Source organism: Rhinoderma darwinii, chromosome 4 (assembly GCF_050947455.1).
Source record: "Rhinoderma darwinii isolate aRhiDar2 chromosome 4, aRhiDar2.hap1, whole genome shotgun sequence".
NCBI classification, from domain to species: domain Eukaryota; kingdom Metazoa; phylum Chordata; class Amphibia; order Anura; family Rhinodermatidae; genus Rhinoderma; species Rhinoderma darwinii.
The window spans coordinates 283,158,725-283,172,264 of NC_134690.1; positions in this window are offsets into that span (position 1 = coordinate 283,158,725).

Sequence of the window (13,540 nt, forward strand, 5' to 3'; positions counted from 1 at the left end):
CCTGCCGCCCTCACTCAGCGAAACATTCGGAACAGCTTCCATTATAGTGGACCACTGGTCTTCATCAATCCCTGGTATATCCCTATCCCATTTACACATAGCTACCAAAGGATAACTATCCAAAAATGTAGTCAGCAGGAGTTGGTATAAAAAGTGATATAACCCCCTTCGTTTTCCCAGTAGGGCCAGGAGCTTGGACAATATTATCTTGTTGTATAGTCACTTGAACCTGTGAGAACTGTGCCTGAAACGCATGCCTCAATTGTAATTACCTAAAGAACCCTCTATGTGGAACATTAAGTGGAACTGCTGAAAGGATTTAGAAGGTAGACCCACTTGTCAATTGAGATACCCTCGTAAGCCCCGCTTCCATCCAGTATTCCAAACAGTCTAGGCCCATGAACTCAGCAACAGTCTGTTTCCCCATATGGTCATATACTCAGTGTATCCCGTCACCCCTCTCAATTGCTTAACTTTCCCCCAGGTTTTAAGAATGAGATCGAACGTTGGAAACACAGATACTCTACCCGAGAGACGCCCACTCTCAACAGACTCCAATAAAATGTCACATTTCAAATGATACTGCAATATAACTGCAGATGCGTCTTCCCCAGAACGAGCGCCCCAACCTTTAAGGTGCTGACACTGAGCTACCAAAAAATAAATCCATGGATTTGAGAGAGCCAGTACCCCCTCAGTTTTGGGCCTTTGCAAAATTTCCAGCCGCAGTCTAGGGTGGTTCCTTCGCCAAATAAGGTCTCGGAAAAGAGCGCTTATCCTGTGGAACCTGGTGAGCGGGATCCACACCAGTGCATTATGTACCAAGTAAAGCAATTGCAGCATCAGAATCATTTTTATAAGATTCACACGGCCTACGACAGACAGTTTACACCACGCACCTATTTTAGGTTTACATTTCTGTAGCAAAGGCATGAGATTCAAATCCTCAAAATCAGATATCCGTGTCACCTCTATCCCCAAGTACCGCATTTGTGCAACACATTGGACCGAGCTCCCTATTGTTTCCACAGGCTCAACCAGGGGGTCTATCGGAAGTAGCGCTGTTTTCTGCCAATTAATAGTAAGTCCAGATAGACGTCTAAACTCATCCACCAAGGACATAGCCGCTGTTAAAGAGGGTCCCGTATCTCCCAAAAAGAACAACGCATCATCCGCGTACAAGGCAATTTTACTCACATAATTCCCATATGTGAATCCTTTAAAAATCGCTGGGGAAAGCCGAACCGCTGCCGCCAAAGGCTCAATAGCAATTGCAAACAAAAGGGGCGAAAGTGGACACCCTAGTCGTGTACCTATAGGAGCTGAAATCTCTCCAATAGACCTCCATTAGCCCTAATTCTAGCCTTGGGACCGGAGTACAAAACTTTAACCCAAGAAATGAAAACCGGACCGACCCACATACTTTCAAGCGTGTGCCACAGATAGGGCCATTCAACACTGTCGAATGCCTTAGCGGCGTCTAACAGCGTATAACTACATTATCAGGCGGAATCTGTAAACTAAGAAACAGACGCCGAATATTAATAGATGTCGCCTTACCTGGCATAAAGCCTGTTTGATCATCATGAATAATGGCGGAAATTACCTTATTTAACCTGTTGGCCAGGGCTTTTGCGAGAATTTTGACATCTGTAGGCAACAAAGAGATAGGGCGGTAGGACTCAGGAAGCAGTGGGTCCTTACCCTCTTTGGGAAGCACTACAATGGTGGCCTCTCGCATGGATTCCCTGCAAATATCCCACCACCAGGGACTCCTGAAACACATAGCAGCCTAGGCAACAACACTTCCCCATAGTTTTTATATACTTCCGTGGGCAAGCCGTCCACTCCTGGGGCTCTCTCATTGGCCATACCTCGCACAGTCTCCTGCAATTCCTCCCGGCTAAGGGGGCCATCTAACAGGGCCTTATCCTCACTGTACAAACCAGGGAGATTAGCAGTTCCCAGGAAACCGAATATCTGCAGTAGTAGGAGACACCTTTGAGGAGTACAACGAAGCATAAAAGGACTGTAAAATTCCCAAGACCCCTGGGGTATCAGAGATTAAGGTGCCCGTATTGTCTTTTAAAGCGGCAATGTGGGAGGACTCATGCTGAGATATAGAAATGACAGACATGTGGCCAACCTTTTCCCCCTCCGTATAGAACCTTCGCTTAGCAAACTGTCTCTTCCTATCTGCCACCTCAAAAAGCTGGGTTCTCAGGGACGTCTAAGCCGGTTTCAAGCGCTCACTGGTATCAGACACCGGATTAGCTATAAAATCTACCTCCGCAGCGGTCACATCCGCATGCAATTTATCATCCAGAGCCTTTGACTTAGACTTCGTAATATTGATGGACTTAATTACTATCCCTCTCAAGTAGGCTTTCATAGCCTCCCATACCGAATGCACCGATGCTGACCCCGCATTAAATTCTAAATATTTCCGTAGCAACCTTGGAACCTGTTTCCCATCGTGCATAATAGATGACCAAAACGGGTTAAGCTTCCACCCCCGAGAGTCATTATATCCCACCACGGGTTTCAGAACCACCCGCAAGGGAGAGTGGTCCAACAGGGACCTAGGCATATATAGTCCACTTCCCCTATCCTAGGGAGCAGCGTCAGGCTGCAAAGGGCCAAGTCAATTCTTGATAGCGAAGCATATGTTGAAGAGCAACAGGAAAACTGCCTATCCTGGGGAGGTTTAACCCTCCATACATCTATAAAGGCCTAATTTAGAGGTAAGGACCCCAAAAGGAGTTTGTGACGATCCTACATTTATCCCAGGCCGAATCAGGGATATTATTAAAGTCTCCAGCCATGGTGCAAGGCTACTAAATCCAATATCTTTCATCAAGGCCAAGGAAAATGGAGGAATGCATACTGACACAAGGACAAGAAGTTGTTGGTCAATTCTGCAAAGCAAACAAATATAGCAGCCTTCCACATCAATACTCTGCGCCATGCCCTGGAATGATATGTCTCTATTCACCAAGATGAAAACTCCTCTAGAATTATGAGAACAAACAGCATGATATGCAGAGGTTATCCACAGCTGTTTCAGTAAATCTATTTTGTCCGCAGTAAGATGCGTTTCTTGCAGGCAGCATATGGCAGGGCGGCATTTCAACAAATCTAAAGACACCGTGTCTTTTGGTAGCATCAGAGAGCCCTCTGACATTCCAGCTAATTATCGGCGACACAGTCAGAGGCATAATTCACATTTTTGCCATTAAGACATAGCAGACGTATGCACAAAGCCCGCCACCTCCCAAACCAGAGCATACAGAATGGTCGAATCCCCTCTCCGCTTAAACCTTCGTCCCCATAACTAAACATCACTACCACAAATCAATACAGTAGTCAGGGTCAGCCCAAAAAAACAAAAACACGGAGTTACTGTAGCACATTACCCAACCTATGCATAAACAGTGAGAAAAGGAGTACCCCTCACTCCCCCTGGGTTAAATCCAAGGGGGGCAGAAGCAAAAACACAGCAATATGACATTGCAAAAAAAAAAAAAACTCAGAGCAGTCAAACGGGTCCATTAAAGACAAAAATTCTCTTAAAAAAAAAAGTAGTAAAAAAAAGTCCCTCCGGGAAGACACCTCACGTGTCAGGGGGTGCAGGCTCCAGGCGAAGTTGTCCCTCATGCTGATCAAGCCACTGCAAGGCGGCGTTATTAGTATCCTCAAAGAAATGGGTGCCGCCCAAAGCCGCCACCCGAAGTTTGGCGGGAAACAGCTTAGAGTAGACCACTTTCAACTCTCTCAAGCGTTTCTTGATATCCATAAAGTGGGCCCTCCATTTCTGGACCTCCGCCGAATAATCCGGAAAGAGAGAAATTTTACATCCATTGATGCCGAGGTCCGGCATATCTTGAGCTCTACGTAGCAGGGTGTCCCAGTCTTTAAAATCAAGCACTGGCCAGAATTGGGCACGGCGGCCATCCAGACGGTAATGGTCTGGTGGGCACCCGATGCGCCCTTTCAACGGCAAACAGTGGTGACAATACATTCTCCCCAAATTGTTAAGACAAACCAGCCTTCAAAAAAGTCTGTGGGGTTAGTTCCCTCTGCCTTCTCCAGGACCCCAATAATACAGACATTGTTGCGTCTAGATCTATTCACCAGATCATCCACCTTTGCCCACAGAGCCATGGAATCTTGCACGGCCCTCCGAGATGCCCTCTTAATTTTAAGCATGTCATCCTCCAGGGTCGAGGTTCTAGCTTCCACCTCAGTGGTCCTTTCAGAGATCTTATGGACATCTTGTCTAAGGACAGACAGCTCCTGTCTCATGCCTCCCACCTGCAGTGACAGGGAACTGATGGCGGTGTTACATTTAGAGATAGCCTTAAAGAGGCTCTGTTACCACATTATAAGTGCTCTATCTTGTACATGATGTGATCGGCGCTGTAATGTAGATTACAGCAGTGTTTTTTTTTATTTAGAAAAATTATCATTTTTGACGGAGTTATGACCTATTTTAGCTTTATGCTAATGACTTTCTTAATGGACAACTGGGCGTGTTTTATTTTTTGGCCAAGTGGGCGTTGTACAGAGGAGTGTATGACGCTGACCAATCAGTGTCATACACTTCTCCCCATTCATTTACAGAGCAGATAGCGATATAGCTATATCGCTATGTGCAGCCACATAAACACACTATAATGTTACTCAAGTGTCCTGACCGTGAATAGACATTACCTCCAGCCAGGACGTGATGTCTATATTCAGAATCCTGGCACTTTTGTAGCACCTGTGTGAGATTTACAGCAAGGCAAACGTAATCTCATTTTAAATGACAGGTTACATCGTAATCTCGCGAGATTACGCTTGCCTTGCTGTAAATCTCAAACAAACGCTACAGAAGTGTCAGGATTCTGAATAGACATCCCGGCCTGGCTGGAGGTAATGTATATTCACGGTCAGGACACTTGAGTAGCGTTATAGTGTGTTTATGTGGATGCACATAGTGTTCTAGTAAGAAAGCTATCTGCTGAGTAAATTAATGGGGAGAAGTGTATGACGCTGATTGGTCAGCGTCATACACTTCTCTCCGCAACGCCCACTTGGCCAAAAAGTAAAACACGCCCAGTTGTCCATTAAGAAAGTCATTAGCATAAAGCTAAAATAGGTCATAACTCCGTCAAAAATGATAGTTATTCTAAATAAAAAACACTGCTGTAATCTACATTACAGCGCTGATCACATTATGTAGAAGATAGGGAATTTATACTGTGGTGACAGAGCCTCTTTAAGCACATCTCTCATCGTGGGCTCCCCAGCAACCCTACCCCAGGGCTGTCACGTGTTTCGGCCTGCCACCGCTGCGGGACCTGTACCTATGCAACATCAGACTTCCTCAGAGCCTGGGTCCCGGACCTCCGCTCCCTTTCGGCACCATCTTGGAAATCGGCATGGCGCTTGATTATCAAAGGGGTTTTACCGCTTTTCCGCAGCATAGAGTAGCCCAAGGTGTCCCCGGAGTCAGGACGAGTAGAAGATCCTGTTACCGTGCAGAAGCACCAAATTTGTTCACTGGTAATCAGTGCAAGCCGGATAATTGACTGGAGCGGAGGCAGGAGATGTGAAGAGAGTGTCTCACTCCATGCACGGTCAGGCCACGCCCCCTTCCCATTTACTTCTAACAAAATGCACTCGGCTGTTTCCAGAAAACCTGGTACACTCGTCCAACTGTGGTGGAGGACCAGCAGCACAAAGTTTGATGGGGTTCTGGGTTTCCGGTTCTAGAGAGAAGTGTGGGTTTCAGATGTGGGCTCCTTATCTATCCAACTATTACAGCATATCCTCTATGCCACAAATGTCGGAGATGGGAATACTCCTTTAAGCGGTGGGTGGGGGCCCAATCTACAGGGGGCTGTGTGTGGCACTCAGTCAAAAGTTTGCTATGGGGCCCAGCCTTTCCTAGTTACACCACTGCCGCTGGGTCTGTGGATGGATCCCTGGAGCCGGCTGACTGTAAAGAGTCTTCTCTTCTTGTTAGAGGAGTTGCTGAGCAAGCACAATTGCAGTATCGCGGTCTCACTCACTTGCTCAGTATCTCCTCTGAAGCTGCAGAGGTTACTCTGCCAAAGGCAGCTGGTTCACCACACCAGGGATCCCTGTGATTACAGTACCCAGTGGAGCAGAGAGACAACAGCTTGTGTGTTTATCTGTGCATTTCTGGATGTGGACACAGTAAAGGCTATGGACACCTTTGTTGTTTTATTAAATGCATTTTAGTGCTAAAAATACATTTTGTAATTTACTTTGGTTTTAAAAAAAAATAATAATGCAGTTTTATTTCTGCAGCTTCTATGTATCACATTTTTTTTGTACAGTTTAGAGTTAGACAGGTGAAAGAGAGAAAAATACATTAGAGTCCCAATAAACCTCTAATTTTGAGATTGTTACAATATCCTTGCGTAATGCAAGTTGTGTGTGGTGCATTACTGCAGATTTTTCAAGGACAGTTGTGGCTAGGCAAAATTCTGGATTTAATGGCAGATTTGTTTATTTTCTTAGGAGACTTCCACCTCATTCTTAGTCGGTTGTCTGTAAACTATATGCCTGCAGTACCAGGTTCAAGTGACCCAAAAGCGCATTTAGATGACCTGACAAAAAAAAAAAAAAAAAGGGGAGAAAAAAAATAATAATCTGGTTACTGTGGTTACTATGAGACAAAGTGCAGTTAGTAAATGGAGCAGTCACTGGATCACTTACAGCTCCATCTTTTGTACCACGAAGGAGAATACAGAGCTATTTCCGGTTTCATGGTTTCGTTTTCTTTTTATAGGCAGATGTTAAAGCATCAGCTAATAAAGAGTAGAAACTGAACATCTAAGGAAGTGATTATCAATCTTAATACTTTGGGGGAACACCTGAACTATTTTTTCCATTTCTGGGGAACCCCCCTATAGTGAAGTATTCTATAATTCTTGCACATGAGCTATATTCTGGATTAAGTGTTGACTGTTTGCCAAGCATCTTTAACCCCTTTAGTCTGGTTTCCACGTACAAGAAACCCTGCAAAATTTTCAGAGGAAATTCTGCGCAGAAATTCAGCAGCATTTACAATAGACGCAAAGTGAGTGATTTAGAAAATCCCATGCCCGCACTACAGAAGTCACGCGGAAAGTGTTCTGCGGTCTGTCTATCGATTCTGAGGAATGTCAAATTATGCTGCGTGTTTGGCCCATAGTCTTCAATAAGGGGGAATAAATTCTGCAACAGGTTTTGTTGAAGTTTTTACAGCAGAAAAGCAGTAAAAACTGCTGAGAATCCATAGGCGCACATATACATTTATTTAATCAATGTTTAACACTAAGGGTATGTGCACACAACCTATTTTCAGACGTAATGGAGGAGTTTTACGCCTCGACTTACGCCTGAAAAGACGTCTCCAATACGTCTGCAAACATCTGCCCATTGCTTGCAATGGGTCTTACAATGTTCTGTGCAGAAGAGCTGTCATTTTACGCATCGCTGTCAAAAGACGGCGCGTAAAATTACGCCCGCGTCAAGGAAGTGCAGAACACTTCTTGGGACGTAATTTCAGCCGTTTTTCATTGACTCCATTGAAAAACAGCTCCAATGACGTCTGTAACGGCGTGCACTTGTAAAAACTTCTGAAATTTATGGGGCGGCCGGACAGTAAGATTACTACTTTCGGTCGCGGCTTCCGGACATGTGTTCTGATGCAAGCACTAGGAGCGGAGGAAGCAGACAGACCGGAGGGAGCGGCGGCGGCAGGAGCAGGTAAGTTATGTCTATGTTTGTTCGTGTTTTACTGTGTGATTAGCACTGTATGTAAGCCTACTACACTGTGTATTCGCTCAAAAAATGGCGACACACAGTGCAGGAGGTTTGAACGTTCAATCCCCTCCTTTCTCCTGGCACTAGCCAGGATAAAGGAGGGGGGATTGTTTGAGGACGCTAGAGCGAGTGTGTCTTCTCAGATTTTGCAGCATAAAGCAATGTGGTTGCTTTACCACATGCCAATGCTGCAATTTTGGGAATTGCTCCCTCTAGTGACCAGCAAAGGGAAATGTTATAAATTAGAATCTAATTTATAATATTTCCTGACTCGTGAAAAAATTAAAAAAATTAGAACAATGTTTAATCATTTATACACTAACTGTTTAACTAAAAAAAAAAAAACACAGCCAGGCTCCTGCCGCAATCTAACTGCGCTCCGATTCCGTCAGTTTAGCCCATTAGATGCCTCTGTCAATAGCGACATCCAATGTGTTTGACAGAGGGAGGGAGCTCCCTCTGTCACCCCATTGGCGCCCCTGCAAAGAAATTGCGGGGAGCCGTTGGATTTCCATGGCAGCCAGGAGCGTAACAAAGGCCCCCAGGTCTGCCTTCAGAAACTGCCTATTAGGCCATGCCTCTGGAAATTGCCTGTTAGTTTTACACTGATCGGCAACAATGCTTTGGTATACCAAATATACATATATACTTCTATAAGTAATCAGCAGATCGCATGGTGAAGTCCCCTAGTGGGACAAAAAAAAAAAAGGCCTAGTGCACACTTCAGTCTTTTTCTTCAGGGTGCTAGCTGTTTTTCTGACGGCTAGCACCCTGACCCATTCATTTCAATGGGGCCATGCACACTTCTGTTTTTTTTTTTACTGTCCCGTTCCTCCGTTACGACAGTCCTACTTTGTTCCGAGATTCCGTGACCATGAGGCCCATGCAAGTCAATGGGACCGTCAAAAACACTGAAGGCACATGGAAGGCATGCGTGTGCCGTCCTTGTGTGACGGAGCCATTGCCTAGCAACGGTCGGGCGGGCAGAAGTACATTACAGATATATTACACGAATATGCAGCCACTTGTCTATCAATCGCTGATAGAGAAAAGAGGCTGCTGATTAAAAATAAAATAAAAAGCAGTTCAAACGTACCCGGTCGTTGTCTTGGTGACGAGTCCCTCTTCTTCCTCCAGTCCGACCTTCCTGTATGACACGGCAGCCTGTGATTGGTTGCAGAGGCGGTCACGTGGGGTGAAGCGTCATCCCTGGAGGCCGGCCTTCTGAGGTCATCCAGACTTGCGTGACCGCCACTACAGCCCGTGATTGGCTGCAGCGGTGACATGGGATGAAACGTCATCCCAGGAGGCCGGACAGGACGAAAATGCAGGGAGTTCTGGGTAGGTATGAACTGATATTTTTATTTTTTATTTCATAAATTGTATTTTGCGAGCACCGAGCATGCTCATTCTTCAGCGCTAGTCACTGACCAGGATGCTGAAAGAGTTACCGCCGATCAGTGCAGCCCATTAACTCTTTCAGCACCCTGTACAGGGACTAACGCTGAACAACCCTGCTCTTTCAGCACCCTGGACAGTACCATGCTCGGCGCTCGAAAACACGGAAATCACACGGCCGCTAAAAACGGCCTCACGGACGCGTCAAAAACAGCCGTTTCAATGGTGATGGAGGTGTGTCTTAGATTACTGTAAAAATAAAAAAAAGTGGTTTTATTTAGTAAATGCAAAAAAAAACAAAAAACAAAAACACAAAAACAAACACATATGGTATCGCCATGATCGTAACGGTGCAAACAATAAAAGTTAACACATTTAAACAGCCGGGTGAACAGCGTCCAAAAAAAAACGCGACAAACAAAAATGTCAAAATTCTTTACTCCCATTCCCACCATAAAAAATAAATTAAGTTAATCAATACCCCATGTACCCCAAAGCACTACCAATAAAAACTATACCATGTCCCGCATAAAACAAGCACACAAATGTCTACAATCGACAGAAAAATAAAAAAAAAGTTACGGGTCTTGGAATATGGCGATGCAAAAGTATTTTTTTTAAAAAGGGTTTTTATGTTGTAAACGTAGCAAAACATAAAACCTTTACAAATTTGGTATCCCTGTAATTGTGCCGACCCATAGAATAAAGGTAACATGTTATTTATGCCACATAGTGAAATTTAGAACGTGAAAAACAATGCTGGAATAGCGGTTTATTCTTTCCTAAAATAAAGTTAATAAAAGTTAATATATTATATGCACCCAAAAATGGTGCAATTGAAAAATACAACTCGTCCTACAAAAAACAAGCATTTATACAGCTATGTGGACAGAAGGAGAGAAAAAAAAAAAAAAAAAAAAAAGACTCCTAGAATGTAACAGTGTAAAAATAAAAATCGTTCGTCATTAACGTGTAAAATGGACTTGTCATTAAGGAGTTTAGTTATACAATGTTATTTCGGCAAAAATGCAGAAGAAAAAAAAAGTTTTGATGCAGTTTTTTTTTTGTTTACAGTATACACTAATTATACAGGACGCTGTAAGCTTGTTGTGCAAGTTGTTACGGTTTTGACGATACCAAAATTATTTTATGTTTTGGGACTTCCATTTTTATAAAGTTTATTGTAAAAATGTGTATTGTGTGTATTTTTTTATTTTATTTAACATTACTTTTGTTTTTATTAATTTTACTTTTTTTGAATCCCACAGAAGGATTTTTAATTTAGATTTTTTTACCTTTAGTATACGGGCATACTAGTCCTTCTCAATGAATTAGAATATCAAAAAGTTATTTCAGTAATTCAACTCTTATAATATATAGATTTATTGCACAGTGAATAAAAACGTATCAAACATTTTTTAATTGTTATATTAATTTTGTACACTAGGCAATCAATAAATCATACATTCTTAGGACGTACATTCGTTCATGTGTTGTGGACTTGGTAAGTATATTCTAAAAATTTTTGAAGGCAATACTGAAACAGATAACATCGTACATGTCAACCAATCAACTTACCAAGGTAAAAACTTTAACTTATTTTTCTTAAACATTGGTAAGTGTCTTTCTTACAACTAACCGTTTTAAAATATGCCTTTTTTTTCTATAGATTTAACTGACAATTTTCTTTTTTTTTTGCGATTACAGATAAATACAATGCCTTCATGCGTTTTTAGCAATTGCCTGAGTAAGACCAGCAGAAAGGATCAAAGCATAGCTATCCGCTTGCATTCCTTTCCAAAGGATCCACAACGCATACAACAAGATGCACTGCCTACCATTTTCCAACAAATTCCAGAGGGTAAGTGTTTCATAGAAGAGACCCAGAAGAAGGACAGAAGGAAGAAAAAAATGAAGAGACCATTTGATTCTGCCGTTGCTGGTACCTCGACCAGTGAAGATCTCGCCTTGCAGGATCCAGGCAAAGAAAGTCCCTCTGAGTGTCATCCAAAGCAGTGTTCTGTGTCTACTCAAACAGATTATACCCTATTAAATGCTATGATTTTTTACATCTCAGGAACAGATACAGCCTGAAATCGGTAAGTAACTCGGAATTCTCTTCTCCCCAAAAATAAAAAAAAGCACTTATACAGATTGATACAAAAGAGACTTGCGACTTTCAAGAAGACGACATCAACTTTCAAGACATCATACCACTTTCTCCTATTGAAGAAGCTTTTGGGATACTAGAAGAAAGCATTGACACAGAAAGTGATGCATATCTGGATAAAAATGATGGCCATAAAGATGAAGACTATCTCCCCCAAGATACCAGTATGACAGATTCAGATATATTAGATTCTGCCTCACTAATTTACACGCACCATCCTCTTTCACCACCTAGAATGACACCTCTAACTCTTAGACAACAAGTTATTGACAGAAAGCTTCTGGTATTTGAATCATGTTTAGACAATCTAATCATGAAAGTTAAATGTCAGTATACACCAAAATATAACTACATTGTAAAGAGCTTTAAAGAAAAATTTGATGCGTCCGCATGTAAAATTTATGGAAAATGTTACCAAGGCCATCAGTTTACAATTTTTGAGTCCCAACCAAAAATCGGAAGAATGTCCTCGGGAAACCTACTACCGTCTGCATCGATTTTGTTTAGTGGGTTGAACTTTCAGAAGGTCAACAAACTATTCAACATACTTGGCATGGTAAGTATTTCAGAAAAGACTTACTACCGGCACCCAGAGTAAGTTTCTTTTTCCGGCCATTGACATTGCGTGGCAAGAGGAGAAAAGAACACTCCAATATGTGTGTCAGGTGATGGCCAATGTGACAGCCCAGGTCACAATGCAAAATACTTTACATATACCATACTGGATAGCTTATCAGACAAGATCCTTGATTTTGAAGTTGTTCAGAAATCAGTGTTCTTCATCCGTCGCAATGGAGAAGTTCGGATTTAAAATTTGTCTTGAAAGAATAATTACCTCCGGTTTAAAAGTTCTAATATTTGCTTCCGATAGACATGTCAGCATAAGAAAAACTATGAGGCTAGACTATCCACATATACGACAACAGTTCGATGTTTTGCATTATGTCAAGTCCATAAAAAAAAAAATTAACCCAAGCCAGCCACCAGAGGTTTTGTAAAGAAATTACTCCCTGGATTGATAAAATCGGCCTTCATTTCTGGTGGTCTATACAAACCTGTGATAACGAGGAAAATCTTAAAGAAAAATGGCTGTCTCTGCTTCACCACATTGCAGGCGAACACGAATGGGATGGAAAACTTTATACCCAATGTAGCCATGGATCCCTGCATGCTGTAGAACAAGAAGGTAAAGTATTGTGGCTCAATACTCAATATGGGGGAGACTGCCCCATATCTCACAATTGAAAAAATTGTGAACAACCCACAACTAATTGCCGAACTGCCACATTTAGTGAAAAACTGTCATACAGGAAGTCTTGAGAATATTCATAGTCTGGTCCTGAAATATAGAGCCAAAAGGATACACTTCGGCATTGATGCAATGGAGGCAAGAACAAAATTAGCTGCCCTTACTCATAATAAAAATGTGGGAAGAGAGCAGGCCACCGTGAAAAAACCCAAAAAAAAACACTGAAAAAAAGGGCACAAACAGAACCAGATTAACCCCTTCCCTCTTTGGCCGCTTTTGACCTTCCTGACAGAGCCTCATATTTCAAATCTGACATGTTTCACTTTATGTGGTAATAACTCCGGAATGCTTTTACCTATCCAAGCGATTCTGAGATTGTTTTCTCGTGACACATTGGACTTTATGTTACTGGCAAAATTTGCCCGATACATTTCAGTATTTAATTGTGAAAAAGACCAAAATTTAGCGAAAAATTGCAAAAATTAGCATTTTTCTCAATTTAAATGTATCTGCTTGTAAGACAGGCAGTTATACCACACAAAAATGTTGCTAACTAACATCCCCCATATGTCTACTTTAGATTGGCATCGTTTTTTGAACATCATTTTATTTTTCTAGGACGTTACAAGGCTTAGAACTTTAGCAGCAATTTCTCACATTTTCAAGAAAATTTCAAAATGCTATTTTTACAGGGGCCAGTTCAGTTGTGAAGTGGCTTTGAGGTCCTTAGATATTATAAACCCCCAATAAGTCACCCCATTTTAAAAACTGCACCCCTCAAAGTATTCAAAACAGCATTTAGAAAGTTTCTTAACCCTTTAGACATTGAGCAGGAATTAAGGCAAAGTAGAGGTGACATTTACAAAGTTCAATATTTTTTCCCAGAAATTCCATTTTTT